Raw genomic sequence first — 22,378 nt, 5'->3', positions numbered from 1 at the left:
ACTATCTGGAAGGTTAGTGATGCAGTTACTTCATTTTTATTGCTATCCCAAAACTATGCCCCCAAACATAACACCTGTGAATATCAGGGAAGCCAGCTCATTAGATGTTTTCAAAGAAACCTTAAAACTAAACTTTAACTTTAACCTTTACTTAGCTTTACATTTGCTCTGTGCTGCAATAAATTCTATTTATTATGATTAATAATAATGAATTTTATTTATATAGCGCTTGACATCAAACAAATGATCTCAAAGTGCTTTACAGGAGATTAAAAACATTAAAAACAAAACAGTGAAAAATGAGAAACAACTGGATGTAAGGGACAAATCAGACTATAGCATCAGATATAAAAACAGGCAAATTCTATGGAAAATCAAGTTGAGTCAAGTTAAAGTTTAGTTTTACTCCTTTTAATGTTTCTTTTGTCATTTTTTTCATTTTATGACATGCAACCTGGTTTTATTCTCATCTCAATACTTTCTTTTCATGTGATTTTAATGTTCAACATTTTTTTCAAGTTCCTTCCCCTTGGTTATAAAACACTTTCAGACACCTTTTGTAAGAAAGGTGCTATGCAAATTAAGTTGATCATCATTATTATTATTAACTAGACCACTTCTATTTTGGCACTACTGTGAACAAGTGAGCTGGTTCAACTGACTATGCCTGCTAAACGCACATCCGTGAGTTTCTAGTTTGGTCTTAGTGCAAATCAAATTTAGTGGACATGGATTATACTAGATGATGTGCTTGGGGATTTTTTTGGTCATTCTGCTGTTGGTTTGTCTCTGTTCCCCTTCACTTCAAGGTAAATATGTGGTTGGCTCTGCCTGCATTCTGGAGTCACAAGTGATGCAGGAGGGAGAAATGTCTTTATGAACTCAAGCCACTAAATGGCTCTGGAGGATCACTTGTGTTTAGTGTCTCTACTGCCTATGCCACTTCACTTCAAGATCAGAGGGTCATGCATTGTATTGACATCAGTCTTTCACCAAACTTGTGTGCCAGATTTTCTTAACATCAGCTAGCTATGAAAACCACAAGATGTTTTGAGAACTTATTTGTTTGTGCACCATGATAGCCAACACTTCCTGGATTTTCATGGGGTTAGGGGGATGCTTGAAGTGTCGACACTACAAAAGATATGCAGAGAAATGTGTCCTGAACCAGCTGTTGAAATGATTTGAGGCATCTGAGAACTGTCCACTTGTGATTTGATTGTAAATGGTAAATGGACTCAATTTTATATAGCGCTAACCTTAGCGGCACTCAAAGCGCTTTACAGTGTCATCTCATTCACCCATTCACACACACACTCACTCACTGATGGTGGAGGCTACCATGCAAGGCACAACCTACTCATCAGAAGCAATTATGGGTCCAGTATCGTGCTCAAGGACACTTCAACATGGTCATAACAGTCGAGAATCGAACCAGCAACCCTTCGGTTGCTAGACGGCCACTCTACCCCTGAGCCATGCTGCCCTTGTCCAAGACACATTTTAAAATCATGTGGTAACAGGGTCTTGGATATAAAACCTGAATAAATGTTTAGAACCATAACAAAACCAACTGCTCCCATAAGAACAGAAGGCTTATTGAGTGGTGTGAGAATGAAAGAAATAACATGCGATGGCCTTAAGTCACCAGGGGCCTGCACTACAGTATGAAGCAGGATCCAAATATCTAGGGTATCTTCAATTTGTGTGGTTTAGCAAAGCCACATAACTGCAGTCAGGGATCAGACGTGCCTCAATGGTGGAAATAAACTCATTTCCCCACCTGTCTGTGTTTGCATACAAATGAAAGAGGTGGAACTAGCACTAGATGACCAATTGCCAACACGTTACAAACAAGAAAAAAATAGCAGATTGTTGAAGTACATAAATTAAAAGATATTTAATATCACTGTTAATCACCATTGATTGCAATTAAACAACTGGGTGGCATAGATAATGTCTCATTCAATATTAGTTATATCAATATTAGCACAATTCTTTAAGCTGAAGGTGGGTCTTTTTCAAGGAGTATATCATCAATGAATGTGTCTGTTGTGAGGAAAAATGGAGTGACACAGTCTGTGGCAGTCAAACTGTGATCCGTCTCACTGATGTACTTTCCCTTGGCTGGTTAATATAATTCATTCCGTAAGTAGACAAAGTCAGGACTTAGGTGCTCATCAGGAAATACCATGGTGTATTTTCTGTCAAACTCTTGAGAGACCCTTCCATAATCCACGTACCAGTCCCAAATTTTCAGTGGAAGAATGACAGTATTTATCGTGATCAGGATTGGTCCGTTTCTGGTGTTTCAGTATAGTTGATACTTTTAGCTAACAATTTTTGCTCCTAACCTGCTCTGGACACATCAGGTCTGCAGCGTATGTCGTCATGGTGATGTATGTCACTCAAAATTCAGCCACCACGGTACAGAAAATCTGAGGTTGAGACCGAAGTTGCCTAGGTAACCCTCTAATCCTACTTAAGCACCTCGGGGAGATATTAAATTATTGTTAGACATTGCCTATCATCAAAGCACCAAATGAGGGTATATTGTTTTCTACATCTACGCCAAGGCACATTGAGCACATTTTGGTGGCGCCATTGTCATTAAAAAAAACTTAAGTTCAAGTGACATGAAAGGTATCTTCTAAGTATGTTTGCACAAATTCATAAACAAAAAAATAGTTCACTTTGTAGATGATTATAATGGTCGTGTCTTAAATACTGTTTGATTTGCAGGTCTACTGAATTATATGTTATTTGGCAAAAACAGGCCTGATGACTAAGAAAGTATTTATTTGTTTGGAACTTTTGGAAATTTAACCTCATCTGAAAGGTTTTACTGGCAAAACAAGCCAAAGAAAACAACTTTAGTACACTCCTCCATTAAACTTTAAAAAATTATGTGAATTTTAGTAGAAAATTGAATATAGAGAAGTTTTACTATCTATATAAAAAGAACCAAAAATAAATGAATATAAATTATATTGACCTTTAAAAATCTAGTTGGCTGACCTCCAGCCCAGAGTTGGAACGAAGCGCTGATGGGGATATTACATCATCATTGCCTTGTTTTGAAATGATGTAAGATGCCATCACATTGTCTGGATTGGTCCTACAGAGGTTGCTGCCACAAAGCGCAAGATTTATTTAATTTATGCATATATACACTTTCTGTGTTTTTAGTTCATAAACACTGTTGACATGTATGAAACTTATGGATTGTTTTACACTCAGCTCAATAAAGTCACATAAAACTGGGCTGGCAGTGGCATGCAGGCAAGTAAATTTTATTTTTAAAGTTCCAAATCTCAACAAAAGTTATCTTGTGACACTTTACAAATTGAGCAAGTTTAGCACCACACCAGCTAATCGGGCCTCTGTTCTGCTTTTTACAGTATTTTACTGCAGTAACAAATGTACCGGTAGTTGTGTTGCTCCTCTGAGTTTGTGTGTGTGTGTGTGTGTGTGTGTGTGTGTGTGTGTGTGTGTGTGTGTGTGCGCGCTTCGCAATTAGCTGAAATTAATTGAAATTTTTTAACCCTTTTGAACATTGTATGGTTATTTACATTTTAACATTTTCTCTTTTTTTCCTGCTTATATATTCCATATATTGTGTTTTTGTTTGATTATTTAGTGTGTTTAAGTTTTTTTGATTGATTTAGCTCTATTTTGATATTTAGAATAAATGATGCAAAATAAAGTAATATGTATATCATTTAAAATTGTATTGTGATATGTATCATGTATGAAGTTCCTTGTCAAATACCCCACCCCACTAAACACATGTGGTTAAAAGAATAGTTTTATTTGCGAGTGCACATTGCCAGTGGACTGTCACATCAATATCCATTCTTCTATTGCACCTTTCAAACATGTATTGAATTTCATTAGCTAAAACAATTTGATACACGATTGAAAGGTGCAGTATCCATCCTTCTCCTGCAGCTTTTAATCACGTATGAAAGTGTGATAGGTAATGCAATTACTATGGTTGAACCAGGCACAATAAAGAAATTAATTGGACGTTATCAGCAGGTACCCAAAAAGGGTACAGAAAAAAGGGTCCTGGTTCAGGACTAGTTTGGACATAAGCTCTCTCTTGAAGTGCACTAGGAGGCATTTTAGAAGTTGGTTTGAGCCATTTTATTTTATATTTATTGACTTGAGGGGAAAAGATACATTTGTCCAATATAAAGGTTATGTCTGGATTCTTGGCTCACTAAGAAGTACGGCAGCAAACACTAACTAACAAACACACAGCCAAACCTGTTTGTGTCTGTTTTGTCAGTGAGACAGTGCAACAATGCCAAAGGTTTTACGAGTGCAGAACTGTACATCACGCATTTGCTTTTTAAATGAGCTATAACATGTTGCAAACAACAATTTAAAAACTAAAGTAACCAGCTTTGATGCCATGTACAAACTCAATATTCCATTGAAATTGCCTGTCAGCAGTCATTCAAATAATGAATGACTGCTGACAGGCAGGCATATTTTGTGTGTGTGTGTGTGTGTGTGTGTAGGGTATCAGTTATGACCTTAACCAAGAGTTAGGCTATGACCCAGCTTTACCTTTGTCAGTCAGAGAAATTTTCTTGCATAGTAGTGACACACTAATCATTTTGAGTTGTGCGGCGTGCTATTGGACGGAATGAATAAGCATCCCTCTTAGCGGCACGAGTCCAGTCCTGGCTATTGATGTTCTGATAGCAATTTTTGAATTGAATTGAATGAATTGAATTGTTGAAAAAGTTGAATTTCCATCCCGATACTCATTCTGATACCTGAACTTTGAGTATCTGCTACTAGTGCATTAAAATATTTATATATTTCAATATAACCTTTAAGAGCTGTATACTACCTACCCAGTATTGATGTGATAAGATCACCATCCATTTGTAAAAAAAAAAAACCAAACATACAAAGTATTATTATCATTAAGTAGAGGAGCAGGAGAGGAGAGCAGATAACACTTTAGTGACTTTGGGTATTTGTAGTAAAATGCTTCTCGGTTGTAAGCAGCACTGCCACTCAAAATTAAACGTTGAACAAGCCACACAGCTATGAATCATTTCTAAATGAAATCGGCACAATGCTGGTGATGCATTTGAGCAGTGATCTCCTAAGCATTATTGTTATGTAATTAAAGATGCAATTGACAACATTTACACGTCAGGTCACTCTTGCTGCAGTACTTAATTGCATTGGTTGTCAGGTTGACACAATCAACTGCATATGGTCAGAGTTGGAGTAGTGGTAATAATAGAGACAATTCATGTGGTTTATTGTGGTCTATGATACATATCGCAATGTTGTTGCACTCTAACAAGATGAACCTGTCAGAGGCTAAAGTTGGTAACTTGTGGAATTGAGGTTAGTAAACTTTACCTGTCAAGTTGAAAAGAGGCAGCCTTGACATGGCTTTTCTGCCCCTTTCATCTTTCAACTGAGGCCACCCTTGCTCCTTTTTTTGTCTGACAGTACTTGAGACAGACAACTGAATGAACCTTACGTTTCTTAGCCATTTCTCCACTTAATCTAACACCTGGAAACTCCTGAGAGGGATGAGCCAGATACCCGAATGAAACAAGTATTCAGTATGGATATTGCGGTTGTGACGCGGCTGACCTGTAAATGAGTAACAATGTGCCATTATCTGTGCTCAAGTGTTTTGTTTTCTTATTTTTATTTTTTTAGGGAAAGTCTTCACTGGGTGTCTGTATCTGTCAGTCACACGTAGTCCCTCCCCTGACATGCATACACACACACACACACACACACACACACACACACACACACAACAGCACACACAAACACACGCACACAGCTGAGAAGCGCTGCTAACTGCGGCTGTCTTTATCATCACACAGCACATAGACACATGTCCTCGTTGCCTAGTGCAGACACAACTTAGCTGTGTACAGGATTCACTTCTCTCATCACTGTTTGTACACTTTTTAGGATGTATTCCTCCATCAACCTGCTTCTGTTTGACAAATAACAAATAAGCAGATTGCTGTAGGTCATCAGACCCGGTGCTTAGACATGGCTGAATGAAGCTCGGATTTTTTTGGTTGCAGATTGATAGAAAAATAGACATATATTTTTTAGAAGGTATCTTTTATTGAAAATGCAGTAAGCACTACATCGTCCCCCGGTCAACTGTCAAACTTAAAGTTAATTTAAATATCGATAAATAAAACGCAACCAGCATCTAGTCTACAAATAAATAATACTCCCTCTTTTATTTCTGTCGTACACATGCGTGTGTATGCATTCTCTCTCTCTCTCTCCCTCTCTCTCGCTCTCTGTCTCATTTTATTTAATTTGAAACACTTACATACTCAGGACTATGAATGATACATACTGAACTAGCAGTCACCTGCTCCACATTACAAGACCGTCAGCATCAAGTCAGTGGCACTAGAAGCTCAATCTGAGAATGTTAAAAAACAGTTAATTTAATTTATGATGACAAATACTGGTCTAAAACTTAATCTGAAGCCTTTAAAAATAATTTTCAAATAATAGAAGTATCAACTTCTGATCAATTCCTATTAATTTCTTGAAATCAATTGAGCAAATAACAAATACGTCCAAGTTCAGCCACACCCACCTTAACCCGCATACATTTCCGGATCAAGCCCTCCCCCAGTGGCTACAGATAATGTTTGTGGTCGTACAAATACAGATTAGTGTTCTTGCTCATCCCTGTCTCCTGCAATTGGTGATGATACATAGATAAAGCGTGATACATCTTTATGTTATTGGGCCTGAGATCCTCAGTGGTTTGTCAGCCAACTTTCTCTCATATAGATATTATAAGTAAAAAAAAAAATCCCAATAATTTTTTCACCACTCGAACTTTTCCCAGCTAAATTTAGACTTTTATTCCACTTCGCTCAAAATTCTGTGAATGAATTATTTTTAATAAATTGTTTCTTATAATTGTTGTCCCTTCTCATCTTTCAGAACCTTGAAATAATTATTGAAGAAATTAGTTGGATATGACTGAATGTAAATGTAGAGTAAGCCAAGCAGCCCTCAAAAATGAAATCATTTGGGAACTAATGCTGATGCAGTGCCCAAGTTACCCAAGAACGAATGACCAGATTTACTTTTTCATGAATACAATTTTCCTAGCTTTTTATTTTTGTTGTTGTTGTTGTTGAACAAAAATGTTTAAGTTCAAAGGAAAAACAGTGGCTAGACACCAGCAAATTTGCAAAGTTTCTTTTAATGAAATAGTCTTCAAAATTGGAACTTGAACCGACTGGACTGTGGAAGGGACCTGGAGTACCCAGAGAGAACCCACGCAGGCACAGGGAGAACATTCAAACTCAACACAGAAAGACCCTGTGCTCGAGGTGAGGCTCGAACCCGGAACCTTCTTGCTGTGAGGCAACAGCGCTAACCACTGCACCTCCGTGCCGCCCCTTTCTAATATTCACATTTAATAAAGGATACATTTGTTCACCTTCATCTTCTGTCAGTATGAAAGGAGTAACTTTTTCAGTTTTTACTGTGTATATAGTCCAAGCATGTACATCACTTTTCTCGCTCTTGTTATCACTCCGAAATGATGAATATCTCCTTTACCATTCTCCGATTATCACCACAAATTGTGCTCTATCCACTGGCCCTGCTCGTAGCCTGCCTTAGCTCCTTGTCTGAACATCTCTCAACTTGTCTTACTCCTTGGAATTGGTGACTGTCATCTGGAAATATAAGTTTGGCATGACAGGTTGACAAGTAGCAGTTATGGCAAATGTTCATTTTCTTGTACCTTTAGCATTACGTTGACGGGTCAGGCTGCAACCAACACTCTTTCTGAGTGAACCAGTGAAGATCTGTCCTTGCAGTTTGCTCTACAAATAAATAAAGGTGCTATACAGGCAGGAAATGTGAAATATTGGGGTACTGAAGTATAAATATAGCTGAAATGCCTTTTTTTTTTAGTTCACAATGCAGTGGTATGTCATGTATGACCACATAAAATACAGCCTTCCAGACTGCGATTTAGTGATGAATTTGGATGTGGCAAAAGTAACTTTTACAGCTACACATGACTGTGTGACCTGCAAAAACCTTTTTTTTTTTTGAGAAACAAGGAGGGAAGGAGTCCTCCATTGTGACGGGGAGGATCTAGTAGCAATTAAACTGCGAGGTCACATCATGTACAAGTGCAGATGTGCCTTGCTATTGTCATGTCTGAGTTTACAATGGGGAAACGGGCAATCAAGGCATTGCTTGGGGTCTTGTAGGGTTGCGCAATGGGATGATCATAGATTGTGAACAATGAAGATGTGTTCACAATCCGTTACATAGAGATTACTTACATTGTGCGTCAGTGGACATTCTGTCTTTTGCATTTGTAGGCTCACACAGCACATTTTTCTGCCAACCAGAGAGAATGTTAGCTTATCGTAGCATGAAGACTGGAAATGTGTTTGAACTAACATTTGGTAAGAATTGTAGTAATCAGAACCTCACTCTGTCCTTTAAGCTCAAAATTTTCTTGTAAGAGTTGGATATATTGATTGCTATTTGTCCCAAATAAGATTGGGTAAGAAAGAATAAGAAGGTAATGTAGTCAATTAGGTTATGCCCATTTTTCCCTAGTCCCAATTTGCCTTTACGAGAACAATTATAATTTGTTCATTTGAAATTAATTCCTTATGTCAGCTCTCTCTCTCTTGTCCGCATAATGTCAAAGGATTGCAGCAACCGTCCATTTCTGTCAGTTTAGCGAACGCGACTCCGCAGCCACTGGTTAGCCCTCCGAGAGGCTCTTTAGTGCGTCAGGGAATGTGGTTACATGTCGGCGCTCCTGCTTGAAACCTAGCAAAGTGAACATGTTGGCGTTCCTGTATAAGAACTTGAAATAAGAGAAGTGTTAAAGGAGTGTTGGGATAAATAAATCTCCCTCTCTCTTGATTTAGTGATTCTACATTAGTCACTTAAGTTTTCTCCATCATAGTACTGTAATTGCCACCTGTTTAGCAAGATGATGGCATTTGCAGGTCTTGATCTTTATAATGGGAGAAATGAGTCTTGGAAATTGTTGGAATTTGCCAACAGTCAGGTTTGAGCCTTGAGCAATTGCAATATGTTAAAAATAAAAGCATATGTTGGATACAAATAACTGTTCAGTTTCTTTATTCAATGGGCATAGGCTATTAAGTGTTTGTGGTCTGTGTTAGCTGTAAATATTAAAACATAGAAGATGTGCTTTAATGCACTGTAGCTAATATGTACCCTTTGATATTTCATAAAATATAAATAACTCGCAAGTCATATCGTCATCGCTATATTGAACAGTGTAATTGTACATCGTATGTTTTCCTGATATTGCCCAGCCCTATTGTCAAGTCAATTTTATTTGTATAGCGCAACATCACTTTAAAAGTTATGCTATGACCCTTAGCAAATAGAACAGGTCTAGAACACCATGCACTTTCCTGCCTTCCTTTTAACAGGCAGAACTGAGAGCGGGCCCTAGCTCAATGGCCATCTGCATTGACCAGTTTGTGTGTGCAGGAAAATGGGGGCAGAGACACAGACAAGGGAAGGAAAAGGGACAGAGACAAAAAAGGAAAGGAGGGACACGGACTGAGAGAAAAGGTAGGGGAACAGAGAGACGAGGGACATAAGCACTGTTGGTGAGCAAAAAAACTATTGAAATTATAAACCTTGCAACTCTTAACCTGGGCGGCATGGAGGTGCAGTGGTCAGCACTGCTACCTCACAGCAAGGAAGTTGCGGGTTTGAGCCCCGGCTCGAGCACGGGATCTTTCTGTGTGGAGTTTGCATGTTCTCCCTGTGCCTGCGTGGGTTCTCTCTGGGTTCTCTGGCTTCCTTCCACAGTCCAAAGACATGCAAGAGGGGACTAGATTAATTGGATACTCTAAATTGACCGTGGGAGTGGCTGTGAGTGCAAATGGTTGTCTGTCTATATGTATTGGCCCTGCCATGGACTGGCGACCTGTCCAGGGTGAACCACGCCATAGAAAATGGATGGATGGATGGATGCTGCTCAACCTCCCAACCTGCTTAACATGTTGAGAGGTTCAGCAACTCCAACCTCTCAACATGTTGCTGGGCAAAATGCAACACAGAGACGATGACGAAATTACAAGGAATTGCATTAGATATGATTCAGGTGTTAAAGTGGTGAGTCTGACATTGGTGACACAATGTGAAATTGATTTCAATTGCAACCGTCAGCTGCTGATTCATTAACTGCAGGCAAACAGTACCGATAATGTCTGTTAAGTTAAACAAAGTCAATTTTGTTATAGTTTCCATGTGCGGTAACGGTATCCAGTGTTCATATCTCATCTCCAGAATTAATTTCCACGAGCATGTGCAAGCATGTTTGAGGAGGTGGGTGGGAGTGGTGTGTGCTGTAAAATAACAGCATTGATTGGAAATTGAAATTTGGATTTTGTCTTCCTTGGTGTGCCCTCCAAATAAAGTTTATGTATGGGAAGCACTGCCTGTTAGAGCCATAGTAACTTTGCTTAAACTGTCAGGATGAAAATACAGACTATGTACCTTGCCTTATTTGTTTCAAACCACTTGGTTGAAAACTCTTGCAGTATTTCTAAAATTCTCTTTAAATTCGCTTGACACCATGGAACATGGAATAATGAGTTTTTTTTTTTTAAATTTGTCAAGCTACATTGTCATTGGCTGAGTCAAATATCTATTTTGAAATTGATGTCTGTGTCATCTTCACAATGAGTTTCTGCCCATATGATTGCCTGAATCTCTATATAGTTGTTTACATAACAGTTGGCTATGACTTTTTCCTCCTCACAAGGCTTGCTGCTCTCCATGTGATTTATGAAAAATCCTGCTCGCAACACATTTGTTATCTGCATTTGGAGGCTTCTTCTTGGCGTAAGTGGCCCAGAAGTGTATGGTGCATTTTCTGCTGTGCTGTAGATTCTTCGTTTTATTTCATACAGGTGCTGAATTGGGTTGTTTTATGACTTTTTTTGTGGTGTGTTTATTTTGTTGCGTAAGTGACTCTCAACAGCCCTGGAGAAACTATGTTTTTTGTTATACCCTGGAGCAGATATGTATTCTTTTTAAATCTGAGGATACAACTTACCCTGAACATCTTCTGAAGTCCTTGGAACAGCTGGGCCAATATCTTGGTGAAGGGTCTCTGTTGCCGCTGTTCTGTGTTTAAGGTAGCATCAGCAGGTGCAAGGAGCCAGCCCTCCGCCCAACCCAGTGGCCAGTGCTAATTTAGGGTTGCATGGATTGCTTAATTGAAAGCATGATCTTTTGCATTTGTTATCTTTGCCCACTTAAATTGGCTTTAGTTAACATTTCACTTCCAGTAGTTTAGATATGTTTTTATGGTTGGGGTAGAGTAAGAGAAATTCACTGCAAAAAGATATTTGGCCCTGTTTAGTGGGTGTTAATAAAAATATCATCAATTCTGATATCCTCATACCTTTGTTATTACTCAGGTGGAAATTGGCTGGCCACTGATCATATTTTTGGATTTGAGCTGTAGGTATATCTTGCAGAGTACCTGTTGGACATAAGTAAAAAACACTATTGTTGATAAAATACCCCAGTTCCAGTGCCATTTCATTTTGAGTCTATTTCATTAAAGTTCTTAAAAGATTTCAAAGACTAGAAAGATGGTCAAGAAATGCTGAAGTAAATGTTGAAGAATAGATGCTATGAAATGATTAGATGATCAACTAATAACTTGGTCATTGATTGTAATGTCCCATGCCTTTCTTATCTTGCAAGCTGAATATTTTGGTTTTTTGGTTATATTGGTAGGACGAATGAACTGATTTTGAATGTTTCACTTTATGACCACTTTTTTATGAGCATATACAGTATTCTCATGTTGAATCGAGAAAATGATCTGCACATAAATAAGACAATTCCAGTATTTCGTCCTTGACAGTTGTGAAAACTAAGTGCAGTGGTTCAGAAGGACTGCAGATACCAAAAAGATATTTATGCTCACAAAAAGGGGAGTTGTGCCACTTATCTAAAATCTTGAAAGTGTGTCCAGCATAACTTTGTGTAGGTAAATGTAAATAAAGAAAGAAAGTTTATGATGAACGCTGTCCATGTCCTGGAGCGAAGAGCTTAACACTTCACTTTTTCCAAGGATGTGTTCAAAGCTAAAAAAGAGTAGTCATACTGTGCTGCTCCCACTGTGACTGTGTATGGCAGCATTAATATGATTTAAGCTGTTAGACCAAAGTGTACAGATTTACTTGGCCTGCCCTTAGTAACAATCTTACTTATGAAGTTTACTTTTGTGGTCGAGGGTAGGATATCCTGTCCCTCTTTGACGTGTGATGTATGCGACTCTGCCACCATATGAGGGCAGCCGTAACTAGCATGTGTTAGGACTGGTGTGTTGCATGTTGAGGGGCTTTAATGCACAACAATGGTGTGTGTGCCGTGGGGGATTAAATTAGCAGTTGTTTATCGTACTCCCCATCTGCTTCACAAGCCCAGAGTCCAGCTCTACACTCAGGCCCTTCTCCAGAAACCCCCCTCCACCCACCCTATGTATCCCTTTGCAAATCCCTATCCACTTCCACATCTCTCTCTCACACACACACACACACACACCCACACTCACTCACACACACACACACACACACACACACACACACACACACACACACACACACACACACATTTGAATAGTTGTAATATCCACCAGCAACAACCAGTTATGACACAATATACCCAGTGTAACCCCCTCTGCCAAGGGTGCTCAGGCTTTCCTCTGTGCAGATTAGCCATGTGTAATTGTAGTTTTTATTCTAGAAGAGTGGGAAAAAAGATGGTAGTAGTGGTGGTGGGGTGTTACCTCTTGAAACTGATTTGATGACTGAGCAGAAAAGACCACCTGTGTTCATATTTGAGGCTAGAAACCCTGATGCAGATTTAGTTAGAAATGTTCTGAAAAGCAATCAGTATTAGATAGGAAGATATAACCTTTTCTTATAATAATAATCACAAGCTCCTGCAATTAAAAATCATCCACAGAGCCAACTTTATACCTAAAAGACTTCAAAGAATAAATTAATCCTTATCAAACATTTGCCTTAGATGCAATACTGGCATGGGTAACATCATACATATGTTCTTGAACTGTATTAAACTGAAGCACTGTTGGGGTTTAATTAGGGGAATTCCTAAGGAATTTGACATCCCCTGCTTACCAAAAGTAACCTTACTAAGTGATGCATCAGACTTCCCCATTGATAAAAGAATTAAGGTATTATTCTTCAAACTATGATCGCTGGTGATAAATGTATTGCTTTGCTATGAGAAAATGAAGCCCTCATAAAAAATAAAAATACTGGATAGTGTTAGCTCTAGGATTTATATTGGGTCTTTCAAGGATCCAAGAGCATAGGATTGGGTAGGGATGGTAGGGATTGTCTCCACCAATAGCCCATTTTTAAACATTTTTAGTAACTTCGTACTTTTACCTATGATATCTGATAACGTGAAGGTCAGACACTGTAAAAATAAAACTAAGGGCAATTTCTCAAGAAGATGTGTGGGAGCTTTAGCTCTACTTTTATGAACCGTTTGTACTTACTAAAAAACAACTATCAGATTTTAGCCAAAATATTAAAAACCAGGAGACCAGCTGTCCACAGAGAGTCGCGAGGACTCCGGTAGGAATGGCTCCGGCATAGTGGCTGTTAATTGTGCGAAGGAAGTTTATTTCAACTTAAAGCGCACTCTGTGTGAAAGGGTTCATTGTCTTTTGTTGTGCTCATGTGTGTACACATTTGAGGAACTTAGGGATGTCACTTTTATTCAAAGTTCCAATTTTTACTTGATGGTGAAAAATTTGCATTTCGAACTGCAATAATCTGTTCTAATTGTCGTCTTTAAGAGCTTGTCGGACAACTCTAAAGTAGTTCCCTTGTTATCCAGCAGAGGTTGCTCTAAAACTTCCATCAAATTCACCTGTTGCAGCCCTTTGACCTATCAATAAACAAAGTTAATGTTGTTTTGTTATGCAAGTTAAGGACAGAAGTGAGCAGAGCCATTCTGAGAGAAATATCATGGTACCAAAATGTCTGAGAAGCAGTATGTGAAAGTATTTCGAGTTCATCCCATGTTTGTCAACTTTGTTCAGAGAAGCAGATTAAATAATTACTCATAATTACTCCTCAACAACAAGAAGTTTGCAGGCTTATCTGCTAATGTTAGCTTACTGTTGGTCTGACGTAGCGGAGGCTCCAAAGAAGACTTGAGCAATTGGCCTCAGTCGAGCCTCATTTAACTGCATATTATTTTGAGCACTCTGCTTCAGCTGGCCCCTTGCCAGAAGCTCATAAAACTATCATCTTTAAGATAGCAAGATATATAAAAATAAAGCCCTTCATGTGAAGAACCAGACTTTGGCTCCCAGTTTGCTTTTTATTTATGCTGCAGAGCTTCATTTGTTGAGATAGATGTCAGAGCATATTATTAAATACAGACATTTGTTTGTCCTCTAATGACATATCATCATTCTCTACAGCCCTACCTCCAGCTTAGGAGTGCAATATTTATCAACAGTTGAGATGGGACACCAAGGACCACAATAATTGTTACTGGTACATGTTGGAGTCATGAAGTACCGATAAGCTCCTTGACAAACAGTGCCACTATTGGTATTAATGGCGTGTCACAAATTTTTGTTTTGTTGTGTGTTGTTTTTTTTTGTTTGTGTGGTAAAGTTCCAAATAAAATCAAGCATTTTAGCAGCTCCAAGGTGTATAAGCTAATATGTAGCATTTTTTGAGCTGAGCTGTGTAAGTCCCTATTTTAAAATGTTGTTCTGATGTCTTTTCAGAAATGGACAGATATGGGACTGAGAACAGTTTTTTGCTACTTCAACTGGCAAAATAGTGTCGTATGTGTGAGCAGGAGAGAGGACATTGCTTGCATTGTGGTGCTTTTTTTCCTGCTCCTGTCATCATCAGCTTGTTATCCTAAATGTAGCTGACTTGTTGCAGTGTTTTAGTTTTTTGTAGATGAACTCTATCATGTCTCATCTCATTGTTGCTCCTATAATATACTACCCTGGGCAGTTCTTTCAGCTCCAGACTGCTGCACCTTCAGTGCAAGAAGGAGTGCTACCGCAGGTCATTCCTGCCATCAGGCTGTATAACTGCACACTATGAACATTCACATTCATGTCTGTTTTCCAGCAATGTGCAATTATTGATGCAATAACATATTCCTATTTTTCATACTTGATTTAAATATTTTTCTGTAAATTGTCCAATGTACATGTTTTTGTGGTAGTTTTTGTTTTTTCTTATTTCATAAATATTTTTCTCTCTTAATTTGTATTATACTTTCTTCTGTCCTCTGTAAGTGCTGCTGAAACTGCCTAAATTTCCCCTGTGTGGGATTAATAAAGTATTCTTCTTCTTATGATAAGACACAAGTTGTAAAAATAACACAGCAGCATCTTGCCCTTCCCGCATGTAAAAAAAACTCCGACAGACAGCTGCTTTCGTCATCTCTGAATATTTCCCTAAATAAATGTCTTATTCTAATTCTATTCTGCCCTTAATCAGACAACAACCAAACTGTTACTAAATGTACCACAAAAGCTTTCCCTGCACTACAACACCAAAAAACTAGGAAGATTTATTAAGAAAAGTCAGGAATAGCCACAGTCTTCTTAAAAAATTTTTTTTAATTTAATGATCATCCTTACACATCCCTTACACAATCTGTCAATCAAATTGAATTGCCAGTGTCACATAGAAGTCTTACAAGGCTAAAAGTGGCTTGTACGACTTCTATGTGACATAAGGCATTTTTTTTTGTGTTTCAGTTTTTCGTGTCAAGTCTTTAATGTCTGCAGCAAACTAAAGAACGTAATATCAATAAGCGTATTCATTAGAATATTAATCAGCAGTATCAGTATCAATACAAGCAAGTCAAATCCAAACGATAACCTAACTTAAACAATACTTAGTCTTATTGGAGCAACCATAAACTTTTGGTAATTATTGACTAAATCCAGGTTTAGTAGTACAAGCCATCAAATTAAACGATTAAAAATGACTTTACTTAAACATTACGAACTCATATTTAAAGTAAAGATTGTGCCTCTCGTCCTTCACAAGTTACATATTGTTGCTCCTGAATTACATATCCATATGAGACACTTGTTTGCTTATTAAGTTGTTTTCACTTGATAAACACATCAGCACGGACTGGGTAATGATTTGTGACTAACATTTCCAAGGTAGCACAACCACCAGTGATGAAAAAGTTACTAAAACATGTTACATTGTTTAAGTTATTTTTATTTCGCCTTGCCAGTATAAGTTGTGGCCAGAGTAAGAGGCATAGTGAGTGGTCTGTACATCCATCCCTGTCTTATGTGTTCAATACCTCAAGAACATCATTGAGTTTGGCAGAAACACATTTTTGGCCAATATTCATCGCCATGATTCAGGAACAGAAGTTTCATTTAACCTTTAAAGCCTTACTAGATATAATGGGATTGTGACAGATATGCATGTTAACTAATCAGCTATTTGCCAGAGTTGTACAATCATTAGACGGTAAAGTACTTTACATAATGTTCTATGTTGGGCTGTAATTTATAGTTTTACATTGCATGTATAACACTGTGAGCACGTTTGTATTGTTTGTATATGCTCAAGCAATGTGGTATTCTGATAGCAGAAAATAATAATGTCAAGACGATTAAGTCCTTCAATCAAGGATGGCCTTACTAGATTGTCAGATATTTGCAGGGTTGACAATTTCCATTTAAAGGTAGACATCATCTAACGTGTTACTCCATCTGTAAAAAGATGTATTGGACAAGCTTTACACCTCTTCAGATCAAGTTTTTGCTTGTCATGGGAAAGGTTGAAGATTTCAGGTTCATTAGCATTCAGTCTATTGGGTCAGACAGCCCATAGTAAACACAGTTATTTACCTACTGTGATTAGCATTGATGTGAACAGATGAACCCAGATGAACGTACTAATTTACTGCCACCCACATACCATCAACAATTCAATTTACACCATGGAGGCAATGTCTAGTGTTTACTTCCTAAAAATTTTTATGTTCATAAATTTCATTGAAATAATCCATCCAGCCATTTTCTCTACCGCTTATCCATTAAGGGTCACAGTGGCTGCAGCTTATCCCAGCTGACATTGGGCAAGAACCAGGGTTCACCCTGGACAGGTTGCCAAGCCATTGGAGGGCCATCGCAGGGCCATCAGGAGCAATTAGGGGCACAGTATCTTGCTCAAGGATAATTTGTCATGGTCACCAGAGGAAGAGAAGATTGAACCAGCGACCCTTTGGTTGCTAGACAGCAACGCTACCTCCAAGCCATGAAATATAATTTAACATTATTAACGTGTCTTTTGACCATTTTTCTGATTTGTTTTTGATTTCTTCTGATTTTATATTTTAACAATCATTTGAATTTTTGTTTTTGTTTTACAACAGCAGTTAAGTACACTTGAACAACATAACTTGTTTTTACAACTGTAAAATAATTTTTCAATTGTTTTACAAATGTTTTTTTCCTACATTTTTAGAACTCTTTTTTTTTTTTTTAGGAATAAAGATATGCCCATTGAAAATTAGGTTCAGCACAGGCTGTTTTGTGCATCTTTCCACCAAAGAAGAAAACTTACATAATTCCACATTTATTCTCCAAGTACTAGATTGATTGATTGATTGATTGGTTGATTTGCGAATTTGCTAAAATCAGTCTTGTGGAGACAGGATGAGTATTTCCTCTCTGACTGCCAGGTTGGACCAAAGCCTGACAAGATATGAGCTGACTTGTGCCCCTTGTTGCAGTATTCACTTTCAGCAGGAGAGCTGTTACTGTTCTGTTCAGGGTGACTTGCATGACCAACAGCAGGAAAGCTCCAGGCTAAAAAAAATCATGCAGTCTGACCTATTCTGTGGTTGGCACTTGGATCAGTTGCAGGCGAGCTGCTACTCATGCGTCAAAACAGCCACCCCCCTCATTTCCTACGTGCGACACCTTTTTGGGAGGCATGTGGCCCAAGCTTCGCCTCACACCACTGTCCTAAAATAAAAAAAAAAGCAAATGCGGGTGTACATCACAGCTCCTAGCAGTAGCAGCTCTTCCTCTCTACTTGCTTTGCAGCCTTATTTCACCCTCTCTAAATAATGGTTGAGGAGAGACAAGTTGTTGAGCAAATAATGTCCTTAGTCTTTTAACCCACACTTCTGTCATTATGAAACATAGTCCCTTCATTGGAGAATTTTAGGCAGGTGATCCAGATGTAGCTGTAGAGCTTAACTTGCAACATACTGCTGGTCTTATCAGGCTGCTGCTGTTCTCAACTCAGCCCTTTACAGAAACCTTTCTTTGGCTTGGAACACAGTTGCCAACTTAACAATACCACTATTCCTTCTTAGTACATTTTAGAGAACTTGACAAAGTGCAATTATAGCAAAACATTCCTGCCTCAAACAGACTGTGTAAAAGGGGCTCATAACTTTGAGAAAGGGGAACAAAGCCTTCTCCAGCAGCCACTTACCTCTGTAGACACCATGCTGCGCAGTTTGTTTTTATATGGATAGTGTAACATACATGGGCCTAAGCCAGTCCTTCTCAAATAGTGAGGCGCGTGTGACCCTGGGGAACATGCTTCTTCTTTTTTTTTTTTGTCTTAAGAGGATTAAGTGTAATTGCACACCCGCTGCAGTAGGTGGCAGTGGTGCTGTCATTGCATTGTCAGAGTGTGCGCAAGGAGTAATAGCTCTATGGGTTGGGTTTTTTGGACTGAGCATACGCACACTCAGCTTAGAGCGGGAGATATGAAGTGCAGTGAACAAACCCTCAAGAGACACAATAGAAAAATATTTAACAGGGATGAAAAGAAAAGCGGAGAGAGATGGAGATAATGAGACAAACGAAAGTTTCCTGAAAGCTGAGACGAGGAAATATGACGAAGCGTAGGTAGCGCTTAGCTTCACTGTGACTACGGTGGGAGACGAGGAAAGACCAGTGTGTTTACTATGTCTAAAAATGTTGGCAGTGGATAGCATGAAGCCAAATAAATTAAGGCGTCCCTTAAAGACATTACACCCCAATCATGCTAATAAGCTGCTTGAGTTTTTTTCTGTTACAGACTAAGATAACAATGTTAATAAAGTTATTCTTTGTTGTAAGTGATCTATATTTCTGTGTTTTTTTCTTTTTTGTTTTCTTTCATGTTAGTAAGGGCGCAATGTTATGCAGAGGTGTACTTTTCACAATTTTATAGACTAATGATACTGATGATTTATAGTTGCGGCAGAGAGTGAGGGGTGTGAAATGTCTTTTCTTTCGGGGGGGGGGTAACAGATAATAATTAAGAAGCATTGGCCTAAGCCAAAGTTTACTGGGATCTTGTAAAATGTGTATTGGTGTGTCCAGTGTGAACGATGGTTGGTACAAAGGTAATGTGATGGAGACCTGGTAAACTGATCAATGAAGTCCCAAGCAGGAGACTGGCTGCAGGCCATCTTCTAGACAGCAGCACACACGCGTGAACATGATTGAACAAAGTACAGGAGTAAAATACCTCTCAAGCAAGTTTAGTATCTCTGTTCCCATGAGAATGTATTTTAGCTACAGACCATAGTTTAAAACTATTATGGCAACTTAATAAATGCACACCTGTTTTGCATTTTCAAAGCTGAAATACTAAACAAAAATGATATTCAATTATTCCTGGTGGCTGCTACTTAAGTTTTAGATTTATTTTTTTATGGCTTGTTGGTTAGAGAACACCAACAATTTAAAGATGTATCTGTTGTTTTGATTATTCATGTTACTGACAAAGCAATTATTAATGAATTGAGAAAGTTGTTGAAATCCATCAGAAATTAGCTGCAGTGGATTTTCATCATGAATTGTTGATGGATTCTTTGGAGGATTGTTCTCTGAACAACATTTCAACAAATAAAGTAATGATTAGGATAAATATTTACTCTCTCTTGTCCAAATTGGGTTTTGTAAGGTGCCTTGTCTGAGAAACTACTGCATTTATATATGACTATGAATATTTGAGAACATTAACATTTCTTCATATAATTTACTCTTGTATTGTTTTGAATGGTTGTAAGATGCGCTTGTGCATAATTGTCTTTGCTTTCCAATCACCTGGTCAAGTGGCTACAAACATATTTGGAGTGGTTGTACAGTTAAACATGAGAGCAAGATGATGATGATGTTTTGGGAGCGTCACCAGCACTGGCTCCAACACTGATTGCAGTTGAGCTGTCCTTGGCTGGTCCAGGGGCATTCATGGAGGTGTAGAAATATCTGGATCAACAAAATATAAACTCAAGGTTTTCCAATACCATTTTTTTCAATCCCAATACTGATTCTGAAAACTGAACTAGTAACAGATACTAGTATTGGATCAGAACAGCTGTAATATCAATTGTAACTGGGGGATTTTGTCCAAATTATTGATTGATTTTACCTTCAGTATAGTTTGCATGCTAGACATTTATGTGAGTTTGAGTACTGTGATTTAAGTCTCAGCAGCCCACTTTACAGATTGCACAAGAGGCTTTGTTGAACTTGGTTAACAACTCATGAGGAAAGAGCTATAGCATTTTGCTATCCACTGTACTATATCCAGCTGTTTGTGTGTGTGTGTGTGTGTGTGTGTGTGTTTTTTTAGTTACTTTTACCAGAATTGGCCTAACACCATTTAAAATTGATAGAAAACTAGCAAAAAGTATTTTTAGCATTAGTGTTGTTTTGTAACATAATTTTCCCAAGCAGTGTGTTGTGAAGGCTTCTATCATTGCTTGATGTCAGGTGTTTGGGTGGTATGCTGTCCTTCCTTAAGACTGGGGTTAAAAGTGCATTAGAGGTCACAGGAGAGTGTGCACTAGGCCGGTTATGTCTTCCCGCCACGGTGCAGTTGGTAATGACCCAAGGGAGCATAGTAACACCCCCACCCCTCCTCCTTTACTCCACTCACAACATAACACACATATGCTCTTGAACCTGGAGGAGCTCAGGAGAATGTGGCCTGGGAGAGGCTACAGGGAAATCCTGGAGTGGAATGTTATTTTGGATAATATTGGTTGACCGCCCTAACAGCCTGTTGATTCCCCACTGCCTCCATATTCACAATACCTACATCTCCCCCCAACACACACACTTAAACTACCTCCTGCTGAGGCACCCCCCACCAGATCTCCCCTCTCTTATTTCAGCCTTGTCATTCATAGAGTGCCAAAGCCTGCTGCTTTATTAAAGACCAGGAAGAGCAAGGCCTGGCCCAGGTTCAAACAGCAGTGCAGCTGGGACCTGTTACATTTTCGGCAGACTGCCCTCTCCGTCTGGCTGGCTATAAATAGCCCTGGTGGTTGTCTCCCTTAACCAAGGAAAAGAGGTTTTTTTGGGGGAGGAAAAAAAAACATGCACAGATTAATAACCGTGGGAAGCAATGAAAGCTTTGTGTCTGCTGCCTGAGGTCAGCAGGGCAGGAGGTGTTGCTACTTCAAAGCCTCCATTGTGGCTCATACTTTCAGATTCCGCTGCACTGGGTTTGATGTAAACACAGAGGGGCTACCAGCGGTGTGATGAGTTGACAGCATTGCATCGCAACAGCCAGGCGGACACCAGTCAATTTTCTCTTGTGAATTTTTTTTTCTCAATTTGTTTTTCTTCCTCGTATGAAATTTCAATGGGAAGGCTTGTTAACTATAATCAAGTCGTCAGTTTTATTTGTATAATGCCAAATCACAACAAAAGTTATCTCATGGCACTTTACAAGTACAGTAGGTCTAGCACCACAACACTCCTTCAATGAATTTACATCCAACAATTCTCCATGAGCAAGCACATCTTGTAACAATGGCGACGCTTTGACTGGTTGGGGGGGAAAGAGAGCAGGAAAGCGGGGCAGACACAAAGACAGACAATGGAAAAAGACAGATATAGGGAAGGAAAGAGAGGGACAGAGACAAAGCGAGAGAGGCAGGAGGGAAATCAAGGGTATTCCAATTATTGACTACTAGTTACATTGTGAGATCACAGTTATTGCACCAAGTTCATCTCTTGTTTACACAAAGCATCAGATGCTTTGCTCTGATCTCCAAATCTTGACAGCAGAGGCCAACCCGTCACATACCCCGTCTTAACCTGACCATGGTTGGTTTTTATAACCCCTGCCACCTGAAGTGGTTTAAGCTAAGGAGTGGGCTCATCTCTTGTCCCCACTTGGCAGACGCTTCCATTTCCTTAAGCTTAATTCCATAGAAAGCCTCCTTGACGTCTCTGCTGTAACATTATCCACCCAATGGCACAATGATCTCCAGGGCA

The 22,378-nt window shown here is 38.8% G+C and overlaps 1 protein-coding gene across 2 annotated transcripts in view; it reads left to right on the top strand.

Annotated features, from left to right (window-relative positions):
• The window catches only part of arid1ab (AT-rich interactive domain 1Ab), a 74,185-nt gene that overhangs the window by 12,383 nt on the left and 39,424 nt on the right, over positions 1 to 22,378 (top strand). The window lies entirely within an intron of this gene.

The sequence above is a fragment of the Aulostomus chinensis genome, chromosome 22 (genome assembly GCF_037954235.1).
Source record: "Aulostomus chinensis isolate RoL2024-O1b breed Wild chromosome 22, RoL_Achi_v1.0, whole genome shotgun sequence".
Lineage (NCBI taxonomy): Eukaryota > Metazoa > Chordata > Actinopteri > Syngnathiformes > Aulostomidae > Aulostomus > Aulostomus chinensis.
The sequence above is the reverse complement of the archived record's forward strand: the minus strand, read 5'-3'. Positions and strand labels throughout refer to the sequence as shown.